Genomic DNA, 17,195 nt, shown 5'->3' on the forward strand with positions numbered 1-17,195 from the left:
ATCCATCTGTGCATAATCCGAGATACACATTCCGGATATTGCTAGCGAAATCTGGATGTACTTTGTTGAAATGTTTCCAGGCTCTTGCATCTGATGGATGAGTCATCTCACCATCCGTCTGAGTATGCTCGGCATGCCATCTCATCTTTCCAGCAGTCTGCTCTGATTGATACAATCTTTTCAATCTGTCTGTAATTGGTAGGTACCACATCCTTTGGTACGGTACCCTATTACGTCCCCGTCCTTGCGGCTTGAATCGTGGCTTCTTGCAGAATCGACATTCTTCTAGCTTCTCATCATCTCCCCAATAGATCATGCAGTTGTCGATGCAAACATCTATCATCTCCGAAGGCAACCCAAGACTATAAACCAGTTTCTGAATCTCATAATAAGAATCAGCAGACACATTGTCTTCCGGCAAATACTCTTTAAACAAGTCCGCCCATTCGTTCATGCAACTTTCAGGTAGATTGTGATCAGTTTTAATATTCATCATTCTAGCAGCTAACGACAATTTAGAGAGACCTTCTCTACAACCACTGTAAAGTGGTTGATTCGCCGCGTTAACATTTCGTAAAACTTTTTTGCATCTATATTAGGTTCTTCATCTCCATCATGAGCTACGAATGCATCAGCTACCATATCATGAACCCTATCATAATCTACCATCTCCTCCTGCTGGTAACTATGTTCATTATGCAAATGATGATCAACCGGTTCTTTTTCCTGAAAATTGCTATTACTACTACTAGCTTCATTCTGATCATAATTAAAACCTCCTCCATGTTGAAACCAGATATAGTAATTTGCCGTGAAACCTCTATTTATTAAATGCTTCCAAACATTTTCACGGTTTGCCAGTTTCGAATTGTTGCATTTCCGACAAGGACAGAACATCTTACCACTTTCTTGGGCGAGCGGTGTTGAATCTGCTTGATGCATAAATGTCTCCAGACCCGCAAGGTATTCTTTCGTCACTCTCCCGTTAGCATCTCTATGCATATACATCCACTTCCGCAACTCGTAAATATTCCCGGAGCCAGCCATTTTTTTTTCTTTCACGTTTTTTGTTGTTGGTGTGTTTAAAATGATGTTTAAACATCCATATTTATAGGAAAATTCGAATCTGGTAGTTGTAATTTTGCTATGAATTTACGACAAAAATTAATTAGGTGGGCAAAAAAAACGTGTAACACCTATAAAGTTGGTGGATTCAAAAATTTCCTCGCTAAATACACGTAAACTATTCCCTCGTAAATACCACGCAAAGTTTACGTCGTATTTACGAGGAAATAGTTTTTCCTCGTAAAATACTCGTAAAGTTACATCCACTTTACGACGAAACAGTTTTGTCGTTACGTTACGAGGAAATAACGATGACTTTAGTTTTTCACGTAAATTCGTCGTAAACTCGACGCAAATTTACGAGGATTGTTTTTCCTCGTTAATTTTCGTCGTTAAGCATGTGTTTTCTTGTAGTGTCATTAAACATACTGTACCATAACCTCTTACATTATATAGTTTCAAATATTTCCAAAATCAAATTTAATAAAAGCACTTTCACAAATTATATGTTAAAAAAAGTATATATATATAACGTTAACTTAATTTTTATAAAAAGCATTATAATTAAAAAAATACTAAGAAAATTTAAACATATTAAAAACCCTACAAATATGTCCTATTAAATTAGTTAAAAATCTACCAAGTAAATCTTTAGCCATATCAATTTAACAAATGTAACTCTTATAAAATACACACAAAATATAATGAGAGAGTAGGTTTAAGTATCTGGGTCGGTTCCTTTCTATGTGAGTTTTTTTGGGTCTAAACATTTGGACCCAAATAGATATTTGAATTTTGTTTCATGTCAGGAATGGTTTGGAATCATATTTCAAATACATATTAAATACATGTAATATTTGGGTACGTAGTAGGTCTAGGTCGGTTCAGATATTTTAAAGGTCTGAAAATGATTAGAAGTATAGATATTTGAATTTTCTGTTCATGTCAAGGATTGGTTTGGAATCATAATTCAAATACATATTAAATACATGTAATATTTGGGTACGTAGCAGATCTAGGTCGTTCAGATATTTAAGGTCTGAAAAAGATTAGAAGTACCTGAAAACCTACAAAATGATCTGACTTGAAAAATATTAGAAAACCTACCAAATACTCAAAATATATTAAAATACCCGAAAAGGATCTAAAATGCTTCCCGAGATATAACATGAGAAACTGAAAATACCCAAACTTTTATCTGAATATCCGAAATCTATTTTAAAAAAAAATTGGAATAATTTTACCTTAAACTTGAAAGTATAACTGAAAACTCAAACCGTAAAAAAATATATCTATAATACCCAAAACAGATCTGAAATACTCAAATATACATAATATACTCAAAACATTTCATGTATTTTGGGTACCCGACCGAGTCTCGGGTAGGATCCGTACTAAACCAAGATATGTTGGTCCAAAAAAAATACCCAATATATACATTTCCCTCGACCCGGATCCGATCAGATTTTTTTTTTGGATTCGAGTAAATACCTAGGCTTAAGAGAGAGAGAGTTATATAAAAATGTATATACAAAATCTCAAATAAACTAATTCATAAGTCATATAATTTTAAACAGATTATCTTCTCGATATAATACAATTTTATAACATAGTAATGTACAACAATCCCAAAATACTAATTCACTAGCTTAAGACCCGCGCAATTGCGCGGGATGAATGTTATATATAAAACTAATTTTTATCTATTATTAATTATTTGTACTCATTTACGTATTATGTATATAATTAATTAGAGTAAAGACATAAGTTAAAACAATAAATCTTGTTTATTTACGATACTTTTTTGGGAAATAAATCAAAAAAATCATTTTATTTATTTTATATGGTATATAACTAAATTTCAATGACTTGGCATAGATATATAGTATATTTTAATATAAATATTTATTATTGAGAATTCATACTCATATGATAAAGTTAAAATTTCTAATGTGCGATTTTTTTAATGCAAATTTCAAAATTAAAATATTAAGGTTTCAATATTTTTCAATGAAAAATTAAAAATTATCATATTTAAGTATTTTTATATGTTATATAGTTTAATTTTAAATTATATTAATATATAATATGAATGTCTAGTAAATGAGACTTCATATTCATACGATTTATGATCATTTGTATCTTGTTATTACCAAAAAAAAGTTAAACCATTGATCACAAAATTTTAGTGTGAGACATTTAACGTTTTTAGTAATTTATAGTCGTTTTAAAAATTCAAATATATTATATAAGAAAAAAATATTTTTTTATTATATGATTAATGTGGTTGTTTAATATCTTTTAATAATATAAAATTAAACAAAAAAGAGTTAAGATACAAAAAATATTATCAAATATTTATTATTCATAATCATTGATTGTCATATATATGTTAATCATATTAAGCAATTCCATAGTTTTTATTTAAGGAAAGTGCGAGAATATTATTTTGTACACTATTTATCAATTTAATAGTTAGTTTAATAAAAAATATAATATAAGTTAAGATGAACTAACTTATTTTTCTAAGAATTTTGAATTTCACTCACATGATGACACGTGGCTACAAAACAATGTTGTAATGTTTCTCAATTAATATATAAAGGATATCAAACTTTGTCTATAATCCAAAACCCGCATTTTTGAAACGCGGATCAAAATCTAGTCAAATAATTAAAAGTGTATAACTTCATGATGATGAGTAAGGAGTGGAAAAATAAAGGTAAAGAAAAGAGTGAATAGTTACTGAAAATTTGAACAAAGCAGCTACTAGCTAGGAAAAAAGTGCAGCGTCGCATCTTAATCACTAGAACGGACCTTTTCTTACCATGTACGGACACACAATGTCACTAAAATAATTATTTATTTTTCAGAAATTTTAATTACCTCGTGGGAATGTAAAATAGGATAAAACTAACTGTTTATCTCGTGAGCAGAAAATGCCTACATCTTTCAGAAGGTTCAGATATCCTGTCACCTCTCCATATCAGTTAAGGAGTCCTTCTCCCGGCCTTTTAATAAGTGTGTCTCCTGGTTGGTTTTATGTTTCTCTGGTCCTCGGTGGCTCCGTTAGTTGAAGCAATACAGAGAGGTTGAGGTCTTAAGACTGCCGACGAAGGTTTGGTTGAGAAGGAGATTTTAATCTCAGGTGTATGTTTCCTTTCGAATTGGTAGGATTTGTGGTTCTGGCTTGGTACTGTGAACTGGAGGTTCAAGTATGTTGATTTTGGTTTCGTTGTATTGGTCACTGCATCGTTTACTCTCTCTTGTGCTTGTGTGGTCTCGGCACGACTTCCGGCTGTTTCAATGATTAGATGACTCTCTTCTTTCCCCTGGTCTAGGATTGGTTATGGGTTTTGTTGTAGGAGTGCAGATTTTTCAGTGATCATTGTAGTTGTTATGTGTTGTCCGGTGTTTGGGTTCTAGATTCCCTTTTATGGGCGAAGTTTCCGGGGAATTTAAGGTGTTTCCGCCGGTTTGGATTCCACCCTTGTATGTTTCTCAGTTTTATAAATCAAATTTGCGAAAAAAAGAGAGGATAAAACTAACTTGTGTCGGGCTTTGTCGCAAGATTGGGTTAATCACTAGAAGAGGAAAAGAGATAGTTAAGCCATGAATTACGAGAATGCCCTAGTTTCTCTGAAGTAATTGTATTAGCAGAAAGAGGGGTGAAACGTAACTGTGAATTTGGAAAGAAGCAGTGTATGGTGGGCTTTGCACTGTCTCAGCATGGACTCTCGATAGTTCTGTCCTCTCGACATATGTCACGCTGTGTATAGAAGCTCCTGAATGAATCTCATGTTTTGATACGATCGTTACCGTTAATCCACTTTTAACCTACTACCATATTGTTTTTTCTGCCACCTTTGTGTTTTTGTATGTTTTTTTTTTTTATCAACAGTGGCTAATCCAATGACATTATATCAATACTATATCATATATTGGTACCATTCTTTTTTTGGTACAGATATTTTTCGGTTCAAATCGATTTAGTTTTTTTTTCTGTTAAAATTAAACATTTAAGTATAGAAAAGCTGGAAGTATGTGTAGTAAAGAAAAGAAAGAGGTACTTAGCAAAAACAAAGAAGGTAGAGTCAGATGGAGAAATGGTGTGAGCTGAGTTGTCTTGCACGTAATACACAAGGATTATCATTTACTTACTGTGTCGTCAGAAGAAGAAACTAATTTATAAATTTAATTAGTTGGATACTAGAGGTATAGAAGGTCACTGATTCTCTAATAATCATTTGATTATTAATTTTAAGGTTATGATTAGAATATTAATCCCACGCATGGCTCCCCCGCGAATCTCTCTTATTTCTCCTCGGGTTTCTAGAAAACAGGTCTCAAACGTATGAAAGTATAAACTCGCAAATAAGAACTCTTTCTTATTAATATCTTGTGGAAACTCTCTCAAAACCACAAACTCTAAAAACTCATAAACTCACACTTTTGGATCATCTCATGATCTCTCTTTATATATCTCTATATTTATCCTAATCCTATTAGTAAATACATATTTAGATAACTTCTAAATTAAGATAACCCTTATCTTTTTATTCTCCAACTTCTCTTAGGATTAGGATAGCTTCTTTCTCAAGCTTTCTTCAAGCTTACTCCAACATTCTCCCTCCTAAGCTTGAAGCTCTCAGTCTCTAAATCTTTCATGCCAATGAAGTCTCTCATCTCTTTAAATTTCGTTCTTCGTAAAGCCTTTGTCAAGATGTCTGCTTTCTGTTTATCTCCTGATACATGCTCAACTCCTACTTGCTCGTTTTCCACACACTCTCGAATGAAATGGTATCTCTTGTGTATATGTTTGCTCCTCCCGTGGAAAACTGGGTTTCTTGTTAGCGCGATTGCAGACTGATTGTCGATTCAAATGGTAACTCTTTCGCATGACTGATCCGTGATCTCACTCAATAGGTCTTGTAACCAGATAGCTTGTCTTGCAGCTTCTGTTGCCGCCATGAATTCAGCCTCGCAAGACGACAATGCGACTGTGTCATGTTTCTGTGAGCACCACGTGATCGGACTATCTCCAAGATAGAAGATGTGGCCCGTTGTACTCTTCCCATCATCTAGATCAGACTCAAAGCTGCTGTCACTATAGCCTATGAGCCTCGGAACCTTCTGTGTTGATCGCTCAAACACTAGTCCATAAGAGACACTTCCGCGCAAATACCTCAAAACTTGTTTCATCGCATTACCGTGTGATTTCCCCGGGCTCTGCATGTATCGTGCCAAGACTCCAACGCTATAGGATAGATCAGGTCTCGTGTGGAGAAGGTAGCGTAGGCAGCCTATGTTTCTTCTGAACCTTGTTGCGTCAATCTCTCTCTCATGCTCTGCTTTTGATAACTTCAAACCAACCTCCATTGGCGTTTGAACAGAGTTGCATTTATCCATCCCATCTTCTTCTAGTATCTTCGTCGCATAGCTCCTCTGCACCAATGTAATTCCATTCTCATGTTGACATACTTCTATGCCAAGGTAGTAGGTGAGTTTGCCTACATCGCTCTTATCGAACTTGCTTGACATGTTCTCTTTAAACTCTTTGATGATCATATCGTTGGTGCCGGTCACGAACAGATCGTCCACGTAGACTGCAACTATTAGTAACTCGCCATTTACCTCCTTGCGATAGACCGAGGGTTCTTTAGAGCACTTCCTAAACTGAAGCTCGCAAAGTATGTGGTTCAACTTGTTGTTCCATGCCTGTGGCGCTTGCCTCAAACCATAAAGTGCCTTATTAAGCTTGTACACCTTTTGTTCTTCTCCTTTCCTTTCGTACCCCTTAGGTTGCATGACATAAACGGTTTCCTTAAGTTCTCCATGCAAGAACACTGTTTTAACGTCTAAGTGGTGCACCTCCCATCCGTTTGTTGCTGCTAGGTTGATGAGAAGTCTTATCGTTTCAAGTCTTACCACAGGTGCAAAGACTTTTTCAAAATCAATCCCATGACGTTGAACGTAACCTTTAGCAACTAATCTTGATTTGTATTTGTTAATGCTTCCATTTGAGTTGCGCTTGATCTTAAAAATCCACTTCAACCCGATTGGTTTTGCTCCGTATGGTAGGTCTACTAGGATCCAAGTGTTATTCTTCTCTATGGAATGTATCTCTTCCTCACACGCTCACCTCCATTCCTTTGAATCCTTGGCTTCATTGAAACTTTGTGGCTCATTGTTCAGGTACATTAGTATTTCTTCTCCGAGTTCTTCAGCAAGTAGTATGTAATCGTCGAGGTACTTAGGCCTTGTATATTGCCTCTCTGATCTCCTTAACACTTGTGTCTCTTCTTCTATCATCTCTTCATTATCTATTGTATCACCGAGTGGTTGTGTCAAGGGTTCCTTGCCACTACCTTGTTCCAGACGTAGCTGTTCTGTTTTCTCAATATGATCATCGATTCCATGATTTCCAAAGCTCCCAATCGTCACCACAAACTCTCCGATGCTCTGTTCTTCCGCACTGTCTGTGCTCCAGTTCCATCCCCTTGACTCGTCGAAAACAACATCTCTGCTAACTACTATCTTCCGAGTTTGAGGATCAAGTAGACAGTAAGCTTTTGATCCTTGCTCCGTCCCTAGATGTACCAACATACGTGCTCGATCATCTAGTTTCTTCAGAAGCTTTCCATCTATCTTTGCATAAGCTATGCACCCGAACACACGTAGATGATCAACACTCGGCTTCTTTCCTCTGAATCCCTCGATGGTCTCTGTCTCCTTCATCTTCAGTCTGTCGAATTCATTCGTTAATGTCTGTAATCTGGCTTCTCTTACTCGCTCAGCTCCTACGTATCTGGCTTTGATGGCATCCCATACCTGCTTGGCTTGGATAAGCTCCCCTACTTGCAATATAAGGGATTTAGGTATTGACTGAAACAATAAAGCAAGCGCTAGATCGTTTTTGTCAATACTCGCGGTTTCATCTTCTATTGCTTCCCAAGCCTTATGCACTTGTAGTGTTACTTTCATCCTTAATGCCCACACCGTATAGTTCGTTGAGTTGAGCATAGGACACTTGATTGAAGAAGAACCCCCTCCTTCCTTTAGCTTACCGATCGCTGGAACTATTTCACTCATGTTCTATGTTTGGCTCTGATACCAACTCTAGAAAACAGGTCTCAAACGTATGAAAGTATAAACTCGTAAAGTAAGAACTCTTTCTTGTTAATATCTTGTGGAAACTCTCTCAAAACCACAAGCTCTCAAAACTCATAAACTCACACTTTTGGATCACCTCATGATCTCTCTTTATATATCTCTATATTTATCCTAATCCTATTAGTAAACACATATTTAGATAACTTCTAAACTAAGATAACCCTTATCTTCTTATTCTCCAACTTCTCTTAGGATTAGGATAGCTTCTTTCTCAAGCTTTCTTCAAGCTTACTCCAACAGGGTTTCGTATACTGAAACTGGCTTTTGCACTTTGCTATGTTATTCTATCTCCTCAATTATTATTTTTTTATTAAATTTCTTTAGCAATGTAACGACTTTTTCCATTGAAGCTGACAGTCTGCAAATTTTGCATCGCGTCCATATTGAATGCATAAACGGATCACGAAGAACGACTTATCATTATGTGTAAATATGTGTTAAACCTGCTTAACAAAATAAAAGGGTACGTATTTGTATATATGTAAGCTCACATAACTACACCATACCTAAAAATGTTTAGGTAAGATATGTGATGAGTGATAATGGGATTAATGAAGAGGTGATGTGCAAGTAAAGTGGCACGTGATTCTCTCCAACACATTTTCTCTCCCAATTCTCAAACAGTAGATCTCACGCTATCCGCCCACCACCGGTGCGTGATGCTATCTCGCCGCGTCTGGAGGTTATCTTCCCTCTCCTCTTTTTATCTTTGCTTTATATCGTGTCTGAGCTCTCCTTTCGACATGTTTGTAATCCTGGTGGCTGAGCTTCATCGACGAAGGTCTGCGGTCAGATCCGACAGTTTGGGAGGTTACTGGTGTTGCAACGAGGCTGGAGCGGCGGAGGTATGATAGGGAGTCGGCGTTTAGGGCTTCTCAAGCAGGTTTCTTTTCCTCTCGGTATTCCTGCGTGGAGAGGTGGAGGCGCGTGAGGTGGAGTGACGGTTCACTTAACCGACAGTGGCGAGTTGGCTCTCTTCTACGTCCCCTCGGTTATGCGTGAGCGGCTCTGGGTTGTTTGGTTCGATACTTCACCTTAGGGTCCCGGTGTGTCTCAGCCTCTTGGCGCCGTCTAAGGTGCTTCGGAGTGATTTTTTTCCTCGAAAACTTTCCGCTTTCGGTGGTTAGGCGGTGGTGTGTGGAGAAGGTTGGTGTTGTGGGTCAATATGGTCGTCTATGGCTTTATTGTTCAATACCGGCGGTCTCTCATTCACAGATCTTTCCTTCAATCAGCTCTGATTCCAGTTTTCTGGTGAAGTAATCCTGATTGCTTCACATGTGCTAAGCTCGGTTGGTCTGTGGGTTTTGATGGCCTTGGTGACTCCTATTGGCATAGCTTCACTTCCCAGTATCATGGATCCGTCTCTTGATGGTCCAAGATAGTGTTGTTTCGCTTTCTTATATTACAGGTCTTGGAGCGCTTCCGGTTTTATTGGAATCCGTGTTTCTGCTCTGCATGCGTTTGGGGTTTCATGGCTTCATGTCAGCTCCTCGGTTCATTAGGCTTTTTGGTGTCTGGTAGCGTGTTGTGCAGTCGGGTTTCAACATTCTCCTCGGTTAGTGTCTCAATCCTCCTCATCACTTAGTCTTGTGCTTAATGATGGAAATGGTTACGAGTTAGACAAGCTCATCAAGCTAGCTACACTGAAAACGACATGGAAAAACTCGGGCATCCAAAGAAACAAGGTGAATCTCTCCTTCTTGTGAGCATCGTCAAAGGTAGAAAACAGTAATCGATACAAAAGGATATTGGATTCGGTCTAGCAGAATGTGCCGGAAATATGGGTCGAACGAAGCTAGATAGGAGATATTTGAATTGTGTAATTTTGTGTTAGTCGACTTGTAACTGGATCCTTATCCCCGTTTTGGGTTTATTAACAATATTTATAATTTACAATTTTATAAAATAAAATAAAAAGTGGCACGTGATGGAAAGGTAAGCTGGATTATGTTGATTGCAATGACCTCGCCATCAGTGGAAGCCCCTGTTCGAAAACTCGTTAGGCGCTACGCGTGCGGCACATCCGGACCTAGCGATTTATTAAAAAAGCGGAAAAAAATCGGGGAGTACGCGGGGAGGAATTTTATGTATTTTATACGTATAATACTCTATTTATATGTATAATACAAGATAATACATTTTATGTAACGAGTTTTCTAAAGTTCTAGAGATATAGTTTAGTCTAGTGGTTTTTGTGTTAGTTAAGTTTGCAAGTCACGTGTTCGAACAGCAAAAAACCTGTTTTATTTTTATTTTTAATGTTTTCTTTTAATGTGTGGCAAAATAGTAATTAAGTCTTCTTCTTCTTTTACCCATCGTTCTTGTTTTCTGCATATTCCACCATAGCTAACATAATAAATCTATCACCAATCACTTAAATTCTGTTGTTTTCTACTTGTTTATTCAGTATATTTGTAGATCTCTCATCTCATATTCGATTTCAAGCATTAAAAACCAAAATTTTTTTTTTTTGATAAATCCGATTTTTCATCCGATTTTGACGAATTCGCCATGGTGAATTGCCGAGGAGCGAGAACTCGTCCGATTAAACGGTAACTCGGGCGAGTTTTAGAACAGGGGTGGAAGCCTTTCCTATTTTCTCTTGCTTTTTAGTTTATTGTCCTCTTCTCGATATCCCTATATAATAATTTGCCAAAATCTGACCAGTTAAATACCTAATATCTTTGCTTTTTAATTTCACAAACTCTAGTTCCTACGAATCACGATTTTATCATAAGCTTTTCACGCATTTTTTGCCATTTCTCTATATTATTTTAATATTTTCAACATTGCAAAATTACGTCACGCAACTATACATTTTCATTGTTGTTTTTAATTAATATTTGGATGGTTCATGATCACGAAACATCATTTCGAGGAGAAGGTGATAATTTAGTCAACGCATTTTGGTTACTAATATATGCTTCATACGTTTCAATAAATATCACTATGGAATTTAACCCCAAAAGCAAGGTTTTGAAAACCGGACCGGATCGGCCGGTCGGACCGGTTCGACCGGTCGGACCGGTTCGACCGGTCGGACCGGTTCGACCGAGACTCGTTAAGTAAAATGAACGTCTCTTACATAGGGGTTAAAAAAACCGTATCTTATTGGACACTTGTTTTAGTTGTATTGGGGAGGAGAGCTTTAGATAGAAAAAAAAAAACGATCACCCAGTTTCGAGTTCTTTCGGTGCTCTCTCTCTCTCTCTCTCTCTCTCTCTCTCTTTCCTCCTGAAAATCGCATGCATCTGAGTCGAATCAAGCATCTTTTTTTGTGAATCGAAAGGTAAAAGTTTGTTGTATTGTGATTGTATTGGGATTTTGAGACGATGTTGGTTGATAAGAACCCTAGTTTTGTCTCCCTTCTTCTTCTTCCTTGTCTGTAACCATCTTTTGGAGAATTTTAAGAGGCGAAGATGGTTGGCAAAGGAGAAGATGCATCTAAAGTAATCCACGTGAAGTTCGTGATGAAGTTTTACCCTCCGTTCAAAGCTCTGGTAACCTCCGTCGTTATCCCTTCCAACTTCACTCGTCTCAGTCTCTCTTCCATCGTAAACTCTCTCCTCACTCTCGGTAAAACTTCCTCTCTCTCTCTCTCTCTCTCTATATATATATATATATATATATGCAACCTTGTTGATTTATTGGTCTTGTCTTTTAAACTTGTTTAATCAAAATCCAAATTGTGGTATTGAACAGAGAAACCTGAGCCATTTGATTTCTTGATACGGTTCTAGTTTCTCTCTTAATGTCTGTAAAGTAGCTCAAAGTGAAAATCTGAGTTTGATTTTATGTGGTAATTGTTTGATTTGGAGGGGATTTTCGGGAGGTTTGTGATTCCTTATCATTGGTTTTGAGATTGGTGAAGTGTCTTTGCTTGTCTCAATCTTACAGATCGATACCGTGGGAAATTTTAGTTGTTGAGAAAAATGCATACGAGGTATATGGAGAGGACTAATAGTATGAGAGAAAAGAGACAACTTGAGGAAGATGATAATAACAATCAGCAGCCTGAGCGTAAAAGGCCCGCTCTTGCAAGGTAATCTATGTTCATACTTGTATCAGTTACAAACCCTTTAGCTTCTTTTGTTTCTAAATTAAGATTCTCGCTTTTGTTAAATCTACAATTGATTGAAAAGGTAGTGCTTTTATAACTGTGTATGTTCGTTTCAGTGTAATTGTGGAAGCCCTGAAGACAAGACCAATAAATCACTCGTAATCGTGCAGGTAGCTAGAACTTTTGGGAAAACACTGCGTACATTTCAGCCCACAATTAGAGAGCTACAGATTTGTTTTTTTATTCCATCTCAAGAAGAAAAATCATCTGTAATTGAACATTGATGAACGTGTTGTTAGTTGTGTCTTGTAATAATGTCTGATGTGATTTCCCAGCCTAATAATAGCCGCACAAGACCAAGACCCATGGAGTTTAGCTAAAGATGTATTGCCACGAGAAGATGAACATGTCTACGAGGTTCATCGTTCTGATCACCATGTCACCAGGTTCGTTCCTTCCCTTACAGCTCACTCTTAAATGAACATGTCTTGATTCTGGTTGGTGTTTAGATATATGGTTAGTGTTAGTGTTAAATGTGGTTAGTGAACATCGTTCTGAACATCGTAGTGAAGCTTGTAGTCTTGTGTGTTCATGTGTCACGGGAGCTTGTAGTCTTGTAATCTTCTATATATTAAGTTTTGGTAAAACCAAATAATTTGATCACAAATTTTCTCGTTCTCTCATTCTCTATATAAAGTCATATTCTCTTCTTTCCTTCTCTATATAAAGGGTTAATCATTCTTTATATAAACCATTTTTTTAAGAACTCTTAATTAAGAGACTAGCATTGAAGCACATAAAATATTGTTGTTTCTTAACTAAGTTCTTAAGTAACATTTATTATTAAAAAAATCATTAAGAAATCCTAATGGGGTTGTAGGGTTGATCATGTTCTAAGAAACATATATATGACGGTACCCCCCAAAAAATAACACCACGTATTTTTGAGGCACTCAAAGCATAGAATTGTATATACGGAACTTTGGATAACAAAGATATTGTTTTTTCGCTAAGTGAGGGCAAGTAAAAGTGATGTTGTTATAACAAAGATATTGTTGTTTTAATAATAAACATGAAATTGTTTAGCCAAAAAAGAAATTAGCTAACTCCTATATCGTTTTTTGTTCAACATCAGCATCTAAATCCAACAAACAACGATGTTTATATTTTATTAATCGTATTAATTATATGCATGCGGCCAGTTGGTGCGGGTTTTATCGGGGGAAATTTGTCTTTGTTTACGAGGTGGAGTGTCTGCTCTAAAAGAAAACAAAGTTGCATACGAAACAAGCACTTTATGTACAGAAAAAAGTTGCATACTCCTATCGATTTTATATATTTTATGTGGTGTTGTTGCCATTGGGAGATAAGAAGAATAGTCATATGGAGTGAACATACATCGATAAAAAAAAAAGTTGCTTATTCATTTTACTGAAAAGGAAAATGATTATATATTCAGAACGATGGATCATAAATGAGACTGAAGTTGAAAGAATTGGGAGTTTCGGAAAATTACAGAAATCTTATTATGATTCGTCTCTTTAACTTTTTGGTTTGTCCACCTTTTTTTTTTTGAAACTAGGTTTGTCCAACTTTCAGCCTGTTAGTTTTTATCATATGGAGTGAACAGACATCGATGCTCAGTGTTTTACATATCTCCTTTAGAAACTAGTAAGCGTATCTAATCATTGAGTTACTGGTGTTGAGTAAGAGCAGCACCATCTCTTTCTTATCATCACACCGACTATCTAATTAGTATGTTTTCTGGAAATATAATGAATTTTACCCCTATCGTTATTCTCTTACTAGATAAATACCCGCGCTATGCCGCAGAAGCTTTTTGAATTTTTTTTTTTGTCATCAACTTATACAGATTCAATATGAATCTGCGAACCAAACCGGAAGATTTGCATCCATGTGAACGACGAAAGACAGTTGCTTCCTTACACTGCGTTCTAGGCTATCCGTTTTTTGTATATTTTTTATAATATCATATTTATTAGATAATTTATTTGTCAGTTCTGATAGCATTATAATTTTTGGTTAAAATAATCTGATTAGTAAATATCGATCAACTTTGGTTTTAATTTTGAACTTCGAAAGAAATTAAACATTCTAAAATTTTGATTTTTTTTTGTCTCTTTTTCATTCAAGGTATTTCCAAAATGTATAGAAGTTTTGTTTGCAATGTATTGTTTATGTTTTTTTCTGCTATGAATTTTTGTCTCATATATTCTTATGGTAAATTATGTTTGGTAGAAATATATTGTAACATAGACGTTATATTCTACTTAATTTAAATAGAAGTAAAATTCTTATAAGTTAATCAAAATATCAATGTTAAGTTGATAAGATCTTAACATGAAGTTGCCGAAGCTAAATTCGTCCAAATGATTAGGTTCTTTCCTGAAGCTTTGGAACTTAGATAAGGTGGGGATACTTAGTGAGGAAGTGCTGCATTAGGGGTGGGCGTTCGGATATCCGTTCGGATTCGGGTCGGGTATTTCGGATGTTCGGATATTTCGGTATAGAAGCATAAAACTCGTTCGGGTATTTCTGCACGACGGGTAGGGTTCGGGTATTTCAGATATAACCGAAAAAACCAAAGCATTTGATAAAAAAAAATTGAATTACTGATAGAAAAAAATTAAAATTACATAATTCTTGCAAAAAAAAAACTATTCGTTCTTTTGCTTTCGTTACGTAACAAGATCGAGAGTAACAAGTGAAGCTCCATGGATGGAAACTACCCCTCCGTATGAAGAACGACAAGATGGTTTGAGATGGCTCCGGTTGTTACATTAATGTTTATGGTGGTTACCGTTGATGACAGCAACAACTAATGTCTCTGAGAAACCTTACATGGATCATGAGAAGAACAATATTTTAGGAAAGAAGATCTTGCAGGGAGAGAAGATGAGAGATGCGAAATGCATATGGTGTCTTCATCTCTCACGTTTAAGAAGGAGATACATATATATATTGCACATGTTTAAGTTAAGAAAAATAGTGATTTGGTATTGATTTTATATAATATTAATTAAACCAAAATCTGTTTAGAGAAACCAATCATGAAAGATGTAGATTTGGATTAAAGTATACATATGTTCAGATGACTTCGGGTATTACTTCAGGTTTCGTATATACCCGATCGGGTTTGGGTATCCAAACTTGTTCAATACAAAACCCGTTCGGGTATTTTGCTACTTCGGTTCGGATTCGGGTTTTTCGGGTCGAGTTCGTATTCGAGTTTGGGTATCGGATAAAATGCCCAGTCCTATGCTGCATGGGATCGTGATGAGAAGCTCACATTTTAAACCGTAAACAAATTATACCCTGATTAAACAATAATCAGAAGCCCTTGCCTATAAAACTAACCCAAAAATTGGTAACCATCAATAGCGGGGTAGCGATAGACAATGATCAAGAAATGACTTGGTTGTGTCGGTGGGTTATGACTGCCGGGTTGGGTTTTTTTAATTGGTTAATAAATTTTTTATTTGGATTATAGCAGCTAGGGTGACTTTTTAAGTGGTGAACCTGAGTGATGGCTAAGTGGCGAACCTGAGGGATGGCCAGACTCGCAATAGTGAGGCCAGAGACAACATCAGACCTAAAAATTTTGAGATCGTACTGAGAACCCCATTTGAATATAAGAAACAAGCTTTGAAGACCAAGAATCACTTTGTTTCTCCATGTTTGGTTCCTAAACCTCTCTAACGGGTTTCATTGATTATATGAATTGTGTGTAAGTTTCAATTAGGAACAGTCTCATCATATAGGTTTATTTTGCAAACATTTGCTTTCCTTTTTTTATTTAACACAAAATGTAACACATTTTATTAAAATTTATGCATTTCTTTTCTATGCCATAAAAACCTACATAATATGGATTGACTCATTTGTGGCACTTGTTGATTCTACCTGCATCAACATATATCACACTTTCACGTAAGATGTCAGAATCTGAACTCAAAAAATTCGAACTAAAACTCATAAAAGACTTGTTTGAGCCTTTGACATGACCCATTTGCGTTCAATTTCAGCAAAGAACAAACAATTCATACCAAGATCGTAAATTAAAACACACAGAACACCAAGATATATGTTTTACAAGGATCGGTCCGTCCTACGGACGGGATATACTTTACTTGTGATCTAGATTTTTATTATTTGAATTATTTTGTGGTTTATATTTTAGGTTTGTATTTGTAAGAAATGTGTATAATAATGATTTTTGTCTTTGAGCAGATTTTATATAAGGAGGGATATTATATTCATTTTACTTAATGTTTGATGTTTGTTTATTTTTCTAACATGTTTTTTATTGTCAAATATATTTTATGACACTATACTATTTTAGTTATTATCTTTCTTTTTGTCTTATGTTTTCTATAATGAGAACACATTTTTTATATCATTTTCGCATAACTAAAATTTTTTATTTTTTTACTTTTTATTAGTCTTGTTAGAGATTATAAGTTTGTATTAGCATGACATGATTTTCATGATTGAAATGGTATACATTTTCTTAAATGTTTGCTCAACTTTTTTTATATATAGTAAGTAGATTTGAGTTCTTATTGTTGTGGTTAGGTTTAAATAATCAAAACATTTTTTTAATTTTTATTTTGTACATATTGAATGTACTTGTATTTTTTACTTCTTTTATATATTTTATTGTAAAATTAATTGAACATGAATATATAATTCACTATAATAGGAAATTATTTGTTTACAAAAAACAGAATCAAAACATAATATTAATTATCAATATTTAAATAAATATATGACTGAATATTTTATTATATTATTATATTTGAAGACTAAATAAACAATAATATCCCAATAACTTATTAGGTTTTCACTAATAAAATTTACTCGTAAACTTTTAGAA

General features: G+C 35.4%; 1 long non-coding RNA gene across 5 annotated transcripts; it reads left to right on the forward strand.

Moving 5' to 3' along the window:
• The first annotated feature begins 10,909 nt into the window (after positions 1–10,909).
• On the forward strand, positions 10,910–16,170 carry LOC106392347. Of its 5 annotated transcripts, none has more exons than XR_002659149.2 (5): positions 10,910–11,814; positions 12,136–12,280; positions 12,415–12,468; positions 12,634–12,744; positions 15,810–16,170. It is a non-coding gene; the product is annotated as an uncharacterized LOC106392347 (long non-coding RNA). The 5 variants fall into 5 exon arrangements; XR_002659150.2 differs by lacking the exon at positions 15,810–16,170 and adding an exon at positions 14,172–15,790; XR_002659148.2 differs by having other exon boundaries at positions 10,912–11,814; positions 15,813–16,170.
• The last annotated feature ends 1,025 nt before the right edge of the window (positions 16,171–17,195 follow it).

The sequence above is a fragment of the Brassica napus genome, chromosome C6, assembly GCF_020379485.1.
Source record: "Brassica napus cultivar Da-Ae chromosome C6, Da-Ae, whole genome shotgun sequence".
NCBI classification, from domain to species: domain Eukaryota; kingdom Viridiplantae; phylum Streptophyta; class Magnoliopsida; order Brassicales; family Brassicaceae; genus Brassica; species Brassica napus.